Source organism: Euprymna scolopes, chromosome 2 (assembly GCF_053919585.1).
Source record: "Euprymna scolopes isolate OS-2025 chromosome 2, ASM5391958v1, whole genome shotgun sequence".
NCBI lineage: Eukaryota > Metazoa > Mollusca > Cephalopoda > Sepiida > Sepiolidae > Euprymna > Euprymna scolopes.
The window spans coordinates 25744086-25761877 of record NC_136483.1 but is presented as its reverse complement, the minus strand read 5'-3'; positions in this window follow the sequence as shown (position 1 = coordinate 25761877).

The window sequence follows — 17792 nt, the reverse complement described above, 5'->3', positions numbered from 1 at the left end:
ACTGGACGTTAGGACATAAATTACCATGTTTTAAGTGCAGCGAAATCGCCCACTCTAGAAGTGTAAGCCATGCTTAGTTTCAGAACAGTTTACGATGGTTCTACACAAGTCCTGGAGAACTGCTTCGCAGTAGATAGTTCTCGAGTTGGATTCCACAGAGCAAAAGATTCTTCCCGTGTTGACACGAAGAAAACATATGCGAAATTGCTACAGAAAGGTTTAAAATTTCTGGATCAATTCTGGTTTCTGATTGGTTTCGAGCAGAATGTGAATTCATTCGATTCGTCAGTTCCTGGCAGCATCGTTTATAAATAGAATCTCCTGAGTGTGCAGGATCATACCCCATTATAATAAAAAATGTTAACATCCCCCCTATTTTTTCATAATGGGGAAGTCCCTTTGGTTCATTCTGCTCAAAAACAAATATATATTTTTATATTCAATTATACATAACAAAATTAGAAATCATTTGGATCTTAAAATTTTAACATGTAAAAAGACGACATTTTTAATTGTGTTCAAATGTCAAACATAGATATATATGTGTACAGAAAAGATAAATAAAAGAAATGAAGTTTTATTTCTATTTTAAAATGGATGGGCATGTGAAAACAAAAGAAAGCCATTTCTTAAATGTGATTATGCAGCTTTGTTCAAAAACGCAAACATATATACATTTAAATCAATATACATATAAATATAAATTCAATATGTACCCGTTTTTAAGGGGAGTTTTTTATTTGTTAATTAAAACAATGCAAACAATAGGACATTTTTGAAAATAAGAAAGAAAACTAATGTGCATAAAAATAAAAGTCAATTGTAATTTATGCGCATCTTAAAATAAGCATGCAAAAAGTATTGGTCAAAAAGAAAATTTACAAAGAAAATGTTTTAAAAAAAGTGACTTTCTCCTATTTTGTTTTTTCCGTTTTTTAAATTTTTTAAAAAATTTCAGTAAAAGTATTAGTTACGCATTAGTAGGTTAAAGTGTTAATACAAACAAAATGGATGCAGCTTAACGTCTTGCCCAGGACATTTTTGTTAATAAGTTATTCAAAGTCAAATACTCTAACAAGTTTTGAAGCGAAACGCTTTAACTTTATTCATGTTGCGGGTTTCGTGAATACATCAGCGATATTTTGTTCTGATGATATGTAATTCAAAATAATGGATTCCTTTTTCATCTCGTTTTTTATGAAACGGTATTTTATGTCTATATACTTTTTTATTTTTACATGGAGGTCACCACTTATCAAGGCCCGGAGGCCACTCAAGGATAGAGTGTCTTACTTAAGAGGGCGGTAGTCAGGAATTTGTTTATGTTGGACTTGAAGACATCCAAGTTGTAGTCAGGTGGGAAACAGGCAAACGGAAGAGAGTTCCACAGTCGTGCACTTCTGAGAAATAAGCACTGCTCATGGAATCTACGTTTTGATTTAGGCACAGATAAAGAGTGGGGAAAATTATTGACAGTAGTTTCAGCCAGACGGGTGTTTCTCGTGAAAGATTGGCGAGGGTAGACGAGAGATTGGAGCTCCTACGGAAGTGGTTGGCCCTATGCCAGTTTCATTTAGAAAGAATATGTCCGCTTTCATCTCCTGTAATTGATTCAACCTCTGGAAGGTTGGAACGTCGACCCCTGATGTTGGAGAAGGAGACCTGGCAGTAGGGGTCTACGTTGGAGGATGGGCTTCTAGGTTTATTCGTGTTTTTTTTTTTGAGATTTGTCATGTTGAGATTTTGGGATTTGTGGAACAGGTCGATAGACTTGGTTGGAGCAGTACAGAGAGGAAAAGTAAGAGAGAAAAAGACAATAATTTTTTTTGTAGCACATGATAAGGTAAAGCCGTAACAATTACCCACTAGTATGGCATCGATAGGCCCTACCAGAAACTACTGTATGGTCCAGAATCCATTCACCAAATGGCAATGCAGCAGCCCCGATACTTTGCACCTGCTGATAGGACAGCCTCCTTAGTGGTTAATCCAAGGTTCGGGTCCCTGACTATCAGGGAGATAACGTCAGCCCAGATGAAACGTTTACCTCCAGCACCCTTACTAGTGACATGACCACAAGGATAGACATAGAAACAAAAGTTTTCCGACATCTCAGACTACTGTTCACAAAGTACTACCGGCCTGGAAAGCAGCTTTTTCTTCACCCTTTGTCAGAAAAATCACGCAAAGGAAATGAGGACTGAAGGACAAAAAAGGAGAAGCGATGGTTACTGGAGCTGCCGATAACACATCCACATGTATTACTACTCTCCATTAAAAAAAAGTCAGAAGGACTTATTAATATCTACTTAAGTTCGTTGACCCATTCCCAGTTTTTGGTTGAGTATTGTGATCTGTGCTAAGACTATACTGGCTTGATTATCACAGTTAATTACTACGGGGCTTTTAGTTAATTTTGGCTCTAAAATTGTCTTTATGATATTTTTAAGATAGAGTGCTTCCTGGGTCGTGTGTGTGATCGCGATAAATTCTGCTTCACACGTGGAGGGACATACAATTTGTTGCTTTTTAGATTTCCATGAAATAATAGGCCCATTTTCTCATAGTCTGAAACAATATCCAGATATACTTTTTCGATCTTCGTCCTTTCCCCAATCTGAATCAGAAGATCCTCCAAATTTTAGTGGATTTTTTTAATTTCTAAATACTAACTTATGTTTTTAGTTCCATTTAAATAACGAATGACTTGTTTAGCTCTGTTTAAATCTTTCATTGTTGGTCTTGATAATTTTTGTGACAGTTGTGTTACTGTATAGCATATATTAGGTCTCGTCGCAGTCATTAAATATATAAGACTTCCTGTGACTTCTCGGTATAATTTATCGTCATTTATTTCAGATTCTGTGTGTATAGTTTTATTAATATCATTTTAGACCGGTGTAGAACGTTTCTTGCACTCCCGCATTCCAACTTTTGATAGTATTTTGTCAATGTATCTCAATTGATTCATCGTAATAAGTCCTTTCTGTTGGGTAAATTCTATCCCCCAAACCAGGATATTTTGCAAGAACGGTCATTTTAAATCTTCTATTTAATTTGTTCTTTACATCGGTCAACATTCTGTCACAATTTCATGCAATTAAAATATCATCGACCAATAAAACCAAAATCAGTAGTTTATTGTCTTTGTGTTGGGTATATAAACAGTGGTTTGCAGCGCATTGTTTAAATTGTTGTTTAATCATATAATCATGAAATACTGTATTCCAACATTGAGCACTCTGCTTTAGACTGTATAATGACTTGTTAAGTCGCCACACACTATTTTTATTTTTCATTATAAATCCCTCTGGAGGGGTAATATAAATTTCACAGTCTATTGGGGCATTCAAATAAGCATTTTTTAAACTCCATTTGATGGATGTTTAGGTCATATTGCGATGCGATTTGCAATAAAATTCTGATTGCCGTTAGGTTTGTGGTCGGTGAAAACGTAGAAAAATATTCTATACCGTAAATCTGAGAGTATCCTTTAACAACAAATCTGGCTTTTTACTGTTCAACGCATGATGCTGTAGTCTTTTTTGTAAAGACCCATCTCGTAGAAATAACATATTTATCTTTTGGGAGAGGTACTACCGTATAGGTATCATTTTCGGTTAAGGCATCTCTTTATTCATGGCAATTTTCCCTTCATCACAATGTTCTGAATTAATTGCTTCGTTAAAGCTTTTTGGCGTATTTTCCATGGAATAGCAATAGTCGATTTGATAATCTTTCATATTGTCGACCACAAAAAAATCGGGCCGCCTTCTATTTCTTTTGGGATATCTGTCGACTTCTTCTTCTTCATCATCATCATCATCATCATCATCATCATCATCATCATCATCATCATCATCATCATCATCATCATCATCATCATCATCAGCAGCAGCAGCAGCAGCAGCATCAGCATCATCATCATCGATACTCTTATCCCTGTCATCTTCATTTGTTTTAATAATTTGGGGAAATATAATTTCATCCTCTTCATATGATGGGTCTCGTCTTTAAAATTAAACGTGCCTGTAAATTTTACACATCATATTTTTAAAATTTTATTTTTCTCTGGAAAAATACTAAATAGGCTGGACTGTTTTTATCGTATCCAATAAATATCGGTTTTAATATTTAATTTACTCTTTTTATCTATATATGCGAAGCAAGTTGAACCAAATACATGCATTCAGCTTAAATTTGGTTTTCTACCGCAGAAAGCTTCATAATGTGTTTTAGATAGTGTTTTATTAAAGCACCTGTTGCGTATATAGACAGCCGCCATAAGTGCGTACATCCAGAGGCTTTTGGGGAGTTTTGATTCAATAAGTAGACATCTTGCCATTTCAAAGTGTCCGCCATGCTCTTTCCGTAGTCCCGTTTTGGCGTGGCGATCTAGGGGCCGATTATTCATGCTTGATACGATGGTTAATTAGTAAAAGTTCAAAGTCTTTATTAGTGAATTCCGTACCGTTGTCAGAGCGAATACACTTTACTTCACTGTAAGTAGCCATGTCGGCTAAATATTTTTAAGTTGCTAGCAGGGTACCAGATTTGTTCTTTAAAAAGTAAACCATTATTAAACCTGAATGGTCATCTACGAAATTCAACATATCTATAATGTTCTCTGGCCATCGGTTCCACGGGATCGTCCAAGTCAGAATGCACCAGTGATAGGATTTTTTGGCCTTCCTTTCTGGTATCTTGTTTTCATAGTGTGTCATTTTTCTCTGCATACAAACGTCGCAGTTAAAGTTTTGTGATGCTTTTATTTTCATTCCATCAACTACAGTCGGCAACTGCAGTGCCAAGAAATCATGGCAGGCGGTTTTCGATGGGACTACGCTATTTAAATGATGTAGTCTTCCATTTTATTTAATGTCGAATACAGTTCCATTCGGGTACACCAGCTTTGATTTATTGGGGCTAAAGTCTATATTTGCACCTTGTTTAATTCCAGCTTGAACAGAAAATATATTTTATTTAAATTTCAGGATAAGAAGAGCGTTTCTAGAATACAGAAACACAGTTCACCTTTATTGTTCCTTAGCGAGATTTTAGCATCACCTCTTTTCCAAACGATATTATTTACTCGACTGCCGTCAGCAAGTTCTACAAAATGATTTTGAGGCTTAAAGTTGGGATCCAAATGAATAAAATCAGATTCCTTTGTAATCACATGTACCGTTGCGTCACAATCGACAAGAAAATTATTATTTATTGAAGCGTTAAACGTCCATGAAAATAAGAATGTATGCTCGTTAACGGAGCTCTCCACATTTTTACTGCGTTCGTCATATAGAGTCCTGTATCTACATTGGAAACTCTTGTGATTAGGTAATCCACAATTATAGAAAATAATTTTTTTACTTTTCTTAGGAGAAAAATTGTTTTTGGCAAAGTTGCGGTTTTTATTTCCGGTATGGGTATAATTTAATTTTGGTGCTTTTATGTGTGCATTTTTAAATTTCATGATATTTGTACATTCGTTTTTTTCTGTGATCATTTTTTTCAGTTTCCTCGTAACTTCTGAGTTCTACCTTGAATTGAATAAAAGTCATGGGGGGTTCTGGGTTATCACGGTTGTAAATGGCTTGCAATCACTCGGTAATCCCTTGAGCGCTATGGAAATGTACAAACGGTCGCTAATAACTTCCACACATATTTTTTAAGATTTTTCAGTAGTTTTGGCTCTTATAGTATAATATGTAATGGTTTCGGCTTCCATTCGTTTTAGAGAGGTCAGTTCAGTATATAAAGAAATAATTTGGGGGTTTTCTTTCGATAAATAATGCTCTCTCAAGAGATTCAATGCTTTGCAGCCATCATCCAGGGCTTCTCTCATTACCAGTGATAGACTTCGGTCATCTAAGCACTGTATTAATTCTACAAAGATAGTTGCGTTCTTTTCACTGAAGCCGGGTCGTTTCTGCTTTCAGCTTGTGTTAGAAGTACTTTGTGTAGCTTTTGAATTCGTAGATATCCTAAAAATTTCACTTACCACAATTCTAAGTTTAATTCGGATCCAGCGAAATAAAGATGTGTAAGCCATGTTTAGTTTCAGAACAGTTTCCGATGGTTCGTTGTTCTACACAAGTCCTGGAGAGGACTGCTTCACAGTAGATAGTTCTCGAGTTGTATTCCACAGAGCAAACGATTCTTCCCGTGTTGACACAAAGAAAACATATGCGAAATTGCTACAGAATGGAGTAATTCTGGTTTCTGATTGGTTGGTAGAAGAATGTGAATTCATTCGTTTCATCAGTTCCTAGCAGCATCGTTTATAAATAGAATCTCCCGACTCTGTGGAATCATACCCCATTATAATACAAACATATTGTAACAGGAGACATTAGATGATCCTTATAAAATCATCAAGTTATGTCTGTTCATGAGTTATAACAACTATGTAGCGGAAATAATGCAGAACGTGACTTACACAAGCAACGGCGTCTCTGTCTACCCTGTCAGGTGACGGAATCAAGAACCGAGATACAAAAGAAAACTTTCGTCTATAGACCGTCTATTAATGTACACATGGCAGTAATTTGCAGATAAGGACAATGACTGCTGTGATAAGGAATAAAAGGGAAAGCACTAAGTATTCTTCTCTTTTGGACAGCTGGGAGAGAGAGAGAGAGAGTGAGAGAGAGACAGACAGATAGACAGAGACAGAGAGAGAGGCAGAAACAGACAGACAGACAGACAGACAGCAGACAGACAGTGATAACGGTCAGTGAAGATTACAGTTTAAGTCGATATTTGTCATGAATGAGTTTGGAGGAATATTTATTATTATTATTATTATTATTATTATTATTATTATTATTATTATTATTATTATTAATAATATTATTACAAGTTAGGACGATAAACTTGTCGCCTTAACAAAAACAACACTTATTTTAAAACTTTTATTGAAAAAAATCAATTCAGGCAACTTGATTATGTAGTAAAACTAAGATCTATTTAATGTAGCCACCTTCAGCCTCAATCACCGCCTCGATACGGGCCCGAAACTTAGACCATACCTTTTCCACGAGCGCCGGCGAATGATCTGCGAATACTCAGCAGATGGCGGCGATCAGGCTGGCTTTGGTGTTGTGGGAGTTTTTTTTGTTGGTGTTCTCGACGAATAACTAAACTAACTAGCCCAGCGAGTTCAATTATGAATGCAGTAATACGTCTATACAACAAGACATGTCATCGTAAATCAACAACGTTTTTGTCAATTTACGTCTTGCATCTGCAGATCAAGTGAAGAATCATTTGGAAAAATTCAGACTGGTCTAGAAGTTTCTTAAGCGACGTCTAGAAAGAACTAGAATGATCAGAGTGCGTGTAAACAGCGATGGCGGCAAATTACGAGGCACACAAGTAGGCAATGCTCCAGAATCTCCACCAGGCATGACAAGGCGAACTAATTTTTCAGTGATTGGTCATTTTCCTGTTTGCGAACGGCTCCATGTAGCTACAGCATAATAAAACATCGCACCAAGAAAATTACCACTGGTTAGGATGATGAAACGCAGAAGTATTTTGATAGAAATCATGGTGATTGGTGTGTGAATGGAAGTGAGGTTACGGTTTGGGTGGACGCAAGCTCAATTGCCCCTGGGATCGTGTTAGAGGACAACGAATCGAAGGTGCGAACTGGTTGTGCCAAGTGAATAATGTGCAACACAATGACTTGCCGGAGGTGGCAGGCGGCGATTTTACATATCAAGACAGATTCAGCCTGCATTTACGGATGGGCAACAGACGCTCTGACATGGAAGTCACGACATAACTAAGGCAGCGAGTGAAACGCTGCTCCGAAGATGGCTCAGCACGCAAAAGACTTGATTACCGAGTATGAGCTCACATAAAACGCACATTTCACTTTGCTAACCGGAAGAATCCAACTGTATCGAAAAATAATGTACGGATGGTGGTTAAAGCATGCAAAACGTGTTAGTCTATCGATCCTGCACTGGTGCAAAAGGGAGGCTGGATGTAAGGGACGATTGAAACAGGTGGAGTCTGGACATTACTCATTACGGCAGTGATCATTATCTTACACTCATTGATTGAGATTCTTCGCGATTTGCAATATTGAGATTCCTACATCGACAAAATTCACCAAATATTGTACGCCAGTTAGAGTCCGTATTCGAGGAGCGAGGCCCACCAATCGAAATACTAACAGACAATGCCAGCGCATATACCAGCCAACATTTTCGGCAGTTTCTTCAATATTGAGGCGTGCGTCTCCGATTACGGTGTGCTCACGAGATTTTTTTTTGTTTTAGAATACCTCGCAGCAAGTCCAAGATAGGTCGAGTGACTGGAATCAACAGTCAACACTCAGTCATGATTGATGGGACCCTTATTATATAAATAATTTTCGCCTTTGTCCAGGAGGTCGCATAACACTTGATATCGCTAGTGGCTCGTCAAAAGAAAGCTAACAACTGATCAAGGTCGGTATCGATAAAGGATGCTTGCGACACTAGTAGCACGAAAACCTCTTATGATGATGATGATATACTGTCTGACAACGATGACGGTAATGATAGGCCACCCGAAAATAATATTGGACGTAATTCTCCCATGAAAGAAATTGCTGCCCCCCCCACTCTACAGGAACACAAGAATAAAGAAGTCTGCACCTAGATGCACTAATAATCACATCAGGGAGAAACGTGGGAAAGTAATGGAAAACGTGACTTACACAAGCGACGGCAGCTCTGTCTATCCTGTTTCGTAACGGAGTCAAGAAAGGAAAGAGAAAAAAAAAACTTTCATCTATAGACTGTTTATTAATTAACATATGTTTATTAATTAACATATGTTTATTGATTAACATATGTTTATTGATTAACATATGTTTATTAATTAACATATGTTTATTAATTAACATATGTTAGTAATTTGCATATGAGGTGAAAACGAATGAAGGCGAAAGCACAGGACAGCCTTCTTTTATTGGATGAATGGTTGAGAGAGAACGATCGGTGAAGATTACAGTTATAGGCAAGTGTTTGCATGAGGGAGTTTCGACGCATATATTTCACTAACGAAAGTGTCGACATGAATCGCATTCCATATAAATGACTGGACGTCTGCAAAGAGAAAAACTATCAGACCACCGAACAATGTGCTATTCCCTCTATCGAGGCCAACTGGTTTGAGAACGGACAAGAATCCAGTGATGTCTAAGGCCTGTCGAACGATATCATTGCGAACGTTATGCCGAGAGAATCTGCCGACACTACCTCTACACGAAAAGAGTGTGGGATCAATATGTCGACCGGCTTATCACAACGACACCTGCAGATGCTGCACAATTTAGAAACTGTGGGCGCGGCGACGACTAATTTCAGGCAATGGTAATAAAATAGGTGCCTGACAATCGATGATGCCAAAGCTGTTAGCTACGCACCACTGTGGCGAACTTGCAGCTGAAAGACAAGCTAGACGGTGTTGGTCGCGATAATTTCTTATGAATTCTGAATCATGATCGTGTCTCGGCATCTCCCCCCTGCTCTGAAACTACGAACCAAGCCCCCCCTTCCAATCTGTTGAACGGCCATTGATCAGTTGGTTGAGAAAAGATTTTGATGCTTCATGTAGAATACTCTCAACCACATACTGACTTGCACAGATAGGCAAAATGTATTATCAGTTACTAATTTAAGCCTAATTCCACCAAAATGTTAGGATACGTGACATAGATCCAGCGTTCATAGTCAAAATTGATGCTGCAGGAAACGCGTAACATAGCACAGTACAGGAATCCTTGGAGACTGTTGTTGCGTATGACTGACCGTCTTACCTTTTTTTAATTATTTTTTCCTTGTTTTCTTTTTTGCGTTACAAAAAGAAACTCCGTTGAATTGAGTTTTCGTTTATTTATGCAACGACGTTCGAAATCAATATCTTAGCTTACAAATCCTACACTCACTTATTTGTGTTATAACTAATGAAAGTATAACTGCATGGAACAAATGACTGCCATCACAAGAAAAATGTTTCACCAAGAGTATAATATATTAAGGAAGAGTGTCCCTAAAAAATATTCCAGGCGTAACACGATTTGATGTGGGTAGGACAAGTACCGATTTAAAGACCAAGTAAAGGAACTATAAAATGTCTTTCAACAACCTGGAAAACACAGTTAACACCCCTTAAAACAAATATAGTACTAAATCCCTCCCTTTGCATCGGACAGATAGCATAGTACTTTAATTCGCTGCACGTTATCATAACGAATACCCATGGAAGATTTCAGCCAGATTGGCCCAGTAGTTTCCAAAGAAAAAGTCTAACGCAAGGCAGACAGATAGACAGACAGACTAAACGAAATCTATAATATAAATCTCACCTGTCTATTTAAATGCATGTATGTATGATTGTATGTCTGCCTAAAACTTTTGACAGCGGCGACGGACTTTCACAAGATCGGTATCATTTTGAAGATCGACCATTTGGACGACAAATATCGAAAGATTGGGCAAAAACATTAATTCCTGCACTCTTAACTGGGCACTTTTCTACAGGGAGGGTCGGTTTTTTCGCTGACATTTTTTGCAAGTCATTCAACCCTCGAAGTCACATAAAAGGCGTTATTTGGACCGCCTGTGACGTTACAACCACGGTAGGCACGTCGGTAAGACCGTTTTCTTTTTTTTCACCTCTTTTTCCTATGGCGCGTTACGGGCTCTAGCCTGCTTACTACTTTTTTGATTAACCAACACTCTTACACGCACCTAATCTTTCTTTACCGCCTTCGCGTCACGGGTTCGAGCCTGCCTGCCTACTACAACCTTTTTTTTGCTGCTCAAAACACACCTTCAAATACCCGAGCAACGCTGGGCACCCAGGATAGTATAATATAGATACAAGTTAAGGAAACAATCGTTGACCAACGCACATTTCATACACTAATAGATATATAATTTAGAATCAGATAGTTTTAAATTGAACAATCCTAGAAATTATTCTCCATCTGACAACATGTCATGTCCAGTTTGCATAGAGAGAAATAATCAATTAGTTGTATAGGAAAAGAAGAAATTAGAGAAGCATTGTTTCGAATCAAATTAATATTACATTCAATTATGACAGAATTTTCTTAAATGTGAAAGAAAAACCGAAATCCATATTCATTTACGATTAACGTTTGTTCAAAAGAAAAGTAATGTGTATTTTGAATAAATAAATACATTTACCATTTATGTAATTTAATTTCATGTATCAACAAATAGGAACATATGTCATATAGTAGCATGATTCGAATGCTTTTTTCAGCAGAGAAAAACGAGAGTATAAAACAAACGAGTCAAGTTAAATATGAACGCATTTCGTATCCAGCAAAGTCAATATTATTGTATCAACAGCTGATATAGTTCATGGGAGCGGCCTTTAAGTGTTTCAGCACAATGCAGCCCAAAGATGGTTAAAATTGTGTAAAACCACAACAAAACGATTGAAAGAGGGCTATATTGACATAACCCTTCAACTAATAAAAACAAAAGATGGTTAAACTGTCGTAACTTCCTAATAAAATAGCTCAACATTTTTAACATAAAGTATACCATAACAAAATGATGCAGAGATTGTTAAAGTACCGAAAAAAACAACAGCGAAATAGTTAACATAAAATACAAGCAATATATATATATAGGGAGTAGTCACCAACAATGTGTATTTTTTAACATTATTTTATTATTCCGTGTCTTGGTTTCTCATTGAGAATTATGTTTGGATCATTGTAATAATGTTGTTAAGTCATTGAAATCGTTTTTAAGTATATATATATATTCGCTTAATAGTTTAAATACGCCTCGTTTGTTTTATACTCTCGTTTTTCTCTGCTGAAAAAAGCATTCGAATCATGCTACTATATGACATATATATATATATATATATATATATATATATATATATATATATATATATATATGTATGTGTATGTGAGTGTGTGTGTGTGTGTGTGTGTGTGTGTGTGTGTGTGGATGACAATTAAATTCTCCCCTCTTTTGCTGGAGCACTTTATAAATATATTTTCACTCGACGCATATTTAAACTATTAAGCGAAACCCACTATTAATTTGTTTGTAAACAAACTGATGGTTAGAGCACTGTTGCGACGGGCGGGTGTGGATTTAATACACGCTCGAGGAGAAATATTTACGGTACTGATTCCTAGCCTGATGGTGAGATCTGCCGACTGTCAATTCGATGATTGTAGATTCGATCCACGCCTGGGGAAAGGTGTATGTTTAGCCGCACTTAGGAGTTGTGATACAACTAAACAGTACTGTATGTGGATGACAATATATATAGATAGATATTTTATGATAATTGCTAAAATCAATATTTTCTATTATGCATGCTTTTTTGCTTAGTTTAAAATTCTAAGGTGGTTTCCACAATGTAATATTTTCTTATCGTTTTGTTTTATGAATATATATATATATATATATATATATATATATATATATATATATATATATATATATATATATATATATATATATATATATATATATAATGGACGGAAGTCTCTCGAGAGCTCTTTCAGCTATCATCTCATCAGGAGAAAATCGATAGCGTAAAAATAATAATACTATGTCGAAAGTAAAGAGTTCTGATGGGGAACTATTGAATGTGCTAAAAATTACGGGGACAATAAAATAAAGTTTATTAACGTTTAAAAAAACGATTAAAATAATAGCACAACGGGGAGAAAAAAAAAACGGGAGAAAAGATTCACAGTTCCCCAAATAGAAACAATGCGTTAGATGTTTCTTTTTGCCGGCACAAAGAAGGTTTCCGCACCGCAATAGAGACAGACTCCAAAATATTTAAATGGTTTCTGGAGTCCGCTCTATGTAGCACCTCGAACCATTCAATTTTATATCTGTGGGCACAGCACGGGTTGTCAACCAAATGCTGGCCAATAGCAGAGTCCAAGGCTGCAGAAGAAGGGAGACTACCAGACCCCATCCTCCCTTGTCTGATCTTCGATGGAACGTGCTGGTTTATACGAGTCAATAGATGCAAGGATGTTCGCTCAACATAACAAGCATCGCACTGGCATTGGAATTGATATACAATATTGCTATTTTGGATGTAATGCAAACTATCCTTGCGAAAAGATGGAAATGCAGGTCTCGTAGTATATACCAAACGCAAGGACACAGAATAAAAGCAGTCATAAATACTTCTGCGAATCTGTTTGGAAAGTCTGTTACTCTTTTCCCCAATCCACGGTAATTTTAAATAAACCGGACATTTCAAAGGTCTAAACTTTCCCTCTGGTTCACAACGGCCTAGAATGTATTGTCTCCCCAAAATTAACAAGCAAGGTGTTCCACTGAGACCTATTTAATCAATGGTTGGTTCGACACAACATTCTTTGACTCAGTGGCTTGTGGAAATTCTGCAACCTCTGCGCGAGTTATATACCACGCACTGTATCCCTAATTCTTTTCAGTTTGTTGATTATGTACGTGGGTTGGATTCTAATGCAGAGATATCTTTTATGTGCTCATTTGATATCTCTAGTCTCTTTACCAACATACCGTTGGATGAGACTATATGTATATGTACCGATGCGCTTTACGATGGTCGCCTGACTTCTCCACGGTTTTCTAAAGAGATTCTTATTGAACTCATTTTAATGTGCACAAAATCTGTGGAGTTTAGTTTTTGTGATATTATGTACTGTCAGGTTGACGGGGTTTCAATGGGGAGTCCGTTGGCCCCAACTTTAGCGGATATTTTCGTCTGGTACAATGAATCCGTTTTGTTTAATTCTATAACAAAACCCACTGCATATTTCAGATATGTTACCGACACTTTTGCTGTTTTTCCATCGCAAAGTGAAGCGTCGATATTTTTTGATAGGCTGAATTCTTTGCATGGTGCTCTAAAGTTCACTATGGAAAGTGAGAAAGACAATTCGCTTCCCTTCTTGGATGTTCTTGTCGAACGTTCAAGGTAGCGGACTTTCTCACTACAATTTATAGGAAGCCGACATTTACTGGCCTATATGTGAACTGGTTGTCTTTTGTACCAAAATCACGTAAGGTCGGCCTAATAAATACTTTGTTACATAGAGCCCTCATGATTTGTTCGCCTAACAGATTAGACGCCGAACTCGATAGGATCAGGGAAATATTCATCAATAATGGTTATCCTGTTGACCTTATTGATGACTGCATTTCCAAAAAGGTTGCGGATTTTAAATCCCCTAAAAAGTTTGGACCCTTGAAATGCCCGGTTTATTTAAAATTACCGTGGATTGGGGAAAAGAGTAATAGACTTTCCAAACAGATTCGCAGAAGTATTTATGACTGCTTTTATTCTGTGTTCTTGCGTTTGGTATATACTACGAGACCTGCATTTCCATCTTTTCGCAAGGATAGTTTGCCTTACGTCAAAAATAGCAATATTGAATATCAATTCAAATGCCAGTGCGATGCTGGTTATGTTGAGCGAACATCCTTGCATCTATTGACTCGTATAAACCAGCATGTTCCATCGAAGATCAGACAAGGGAGGATGGGGTCTGGTAGTCTCTCTCCTACTGCAGCCTTGGACTCTGCTATTGGCCAGCATTTGGTTGACAACCCGTGCTGTGCCCACAGATATAAAATTGAATGGTTCGAGGTGTTACATAGAGCGAACTCCAGAAACCATTTAAAGATTTTGGAGTCTGTCTCTATTGCGGTGCGGAAACCTTCTTTGTGCCGGCAAAAAGAAACATCTAACGCATTGTTTCTCTTTGGGGAACTGTGAATCTTTTCTCCCGTTTTTCCCTCGTTGTGCCATTATTTTAATCGTTTTTTTAAACGTTAATAAACTTTATTTTATTGTCCCCGTAATTTTTAGCACATTCAATAGTTCCCCATCAGAACTCTTTACTTTCGACATAGTATTATTATTTTTACGCTATCGATTTTCTCCTGATGAGATGATAGCTGAAAGAGCTCTCAGGAGACTTCCGCCCATTATATTTAAGACTTTATTTAAATTCTGTACCTCTTGTAACGCCTCCTCGAGAAGGTGGTTAAGGACTCTTATCTCTCTGGATTCTCGGCAAGTGTCGTCTAGACTCCTCGGAGGTTGTTACATGAAATCTGGATGCTGAAAGCGAATATCGAAGCGAGAGGCAGGAAAAAAGTCAAACAATTGCAGTCTGTCTACAGAAGCTTAATTTTCACAAAATTATGTACAAAATGTTTTTACAATTCTCATTCAGATTTTGTAAGTTCTTTTCAAAATCTCAACTCTCTTCACAGGCAGCGACAGACGGATGGATGAGGTGGGAGGGGTCCCCTCTCCAGGGAACGGCGGGTTTATACGACCTGTTCTCCCCGAATTCAATAAGCAATCTGTTTAATTTTAGAGCGCATCGACCCGATGTAGGTGAGGTGGAAGTCTCCCAAGCCAATCAAATCACGCTAAGCCCCAACGATCTGAGACCCCATTCAAGACTAAAAATCACATAACCTCGAGGTCATCAACCATCACTCAGCCAGTACAATATGTTCGTCTATCATCCTCGGATTTCCTGTTGTTGAGTTTTTCCCAAATAACAAAATATCTCAGGTCTTCCAACACAAAAATAAACAAATATATCCATTTTGACAGTGAATTGAAGTATATCTATATTTATCTTCTCTATCTTAAATCCTTGGGTTATCTAGCGTCACCCGGGAATACAAAGCTACCTCAGCGTAGTTCTAACGCTCCTCAATGGGGGATTACATTCGCCCCAATTAGACTATATTGCTTCGTAGAACCAATGGAGTCTAATTCCTTAACACACCACTCCATCCCTTTTTACAGTTCGCCGTCAGATTTTTTCCACCATCATTCCATTCTCAAATTATCCGTCAACAAGACAACATACATACAATCCCATATCCACCCTTTTTATGCAGGGTTCTCCCCCTTTTTCATTCAAAAACTCGTAAGAAAATTAATTCAAAAAAGTTCGTAAAATCATCAAAAATGTAAAACTTGAAAGTAAAATCATCAGAAATTTAAAAAGTTCAAAGTTCGTCAGGGCTAATATAATTTCTTTTTTTTCACATGCAAACTTTGTTCTTTATATATTCTTTTTTTTCTATCTACATTAATAATTCAAAGATAAGATAATCATCATTTAAAAAATGGTCACTCCATAAAATGCATTAAGTTTATCAATTACTCGTAAGAGTTACTTCCCTTGTTTAAAAGTTTTGTCCCTTTTTTCAAATAAGATTACTCGACTTTTTTCAAGGATTTATAAGAGTTATTCCCCTTTTTCCAATTTTTTCTCATCAATCTTATCGTAGTTCAAAAATTTTTTTTTTCTCACAGAGTCACAGTCACAATTTGCAAGAGATTTTTCAAGGGTTTTTTTCTCTTCTCACTTCGCTGCCATCAACAGCACAGTCTCATAATACAGGGTATGCAGCCCCAATCAGGGTTCTCAAAGGACCTGCTTTTTATTGAACTAGGGGAACTTTTCTCACCTTAAGCAGTTATAGTTGAACCTTCACCTTTAATTTCACAGTTCAAGTCTTCTTTCATAAGCATCTTGTAAGATTTTCTTTCACTGAGAACTTCTTCTCACCTAAATAGACGGTCATTCAATGTATCGTTGGGACTTTATTTCGCGGTTCTCAGCTCAGCGCCCTGCAAGAATCTTAGATAAAACATAGAGAAAAGAAAAGAAAAGAAAAGAAAAGAAGATCTTCAAGTCGTCTCCAGTTTCCCTGGACTTCAGCATCAGGGAGGTCTTCAGGTTGCGTCTCGTTTTCGTCAGCACCAGCAGCCGCGTTCTTCCAGAAACACAGGTTGTTTCAAACCAGGATCTCTTCCGCCATCCGTACAATCAGCCTCGAGATGCTCATCGCCTCGCTTCTTCCTCCATTCATGCACCATACAACCATTAGCAGTAACTTACCTTACTAAGCGTTGCATACATATCTTCATAGTACACCTGTTTCTCCCTCCCATTCCCGTTCACAACACCTATGAATGACTACAGGGCCTATGCAGGGTGGAAGCACTGCCATCGGTATCAGGTCACTCCCGGACGGATCCAAAACCGAGGGCCACCCGACAATCATTACAACGGCACATGCCCTCCCTCCCCGCCATCAGCCCCTATTTACTAATCTTTTTTTTTTTCATTAATATCTCCAGGTGCGAACATCACGCACCTGAGTTACTCGCAAGGGAAAAATCCATCTAAAAAAATAATAAATCACTTTTCGCGCACAATTGAGTGTACCACACTTCACTCGGTGACGTTAATAATTATTTTCAATTATTCTTCATTCAAAACGCGGCCTCCTAGACCTTATTTCGCAATTTAGAAATCCTGCCTGACTGAGGCAAAATCTTAATGCTTCCAAAAGTCAATTTAATCGCCGGAATGAATGCTTCTAATTATTCCCAACCGGACTCAACTAACATTTGCTCAGTTTAATTTACGAAATCCTTCCAAACTAAGGTAACCACAAAAAAATCTTTCAAAAAAAAAAAAATCATTTCAACTCTCAAAATTTCCAAAAGTCTAATTTTGGACCATCCATTTCATATGAAAAAAATATATCTTTCCGCTTGAGGAGGAAGAGAAGAGAAAAAAGAAAGAGAGAAGGAAAAGAACAATTAGTTAAATTTTCAAGAAAACCCAATTCAATTCTTAAATTAATATCTTCACAACCTCTGTCAAAGAATTACTTTCAATTTCCCCAATCTAGGTACAATTATTACTCCCCTCCCCATTTTTTTTCTTTTCTTTT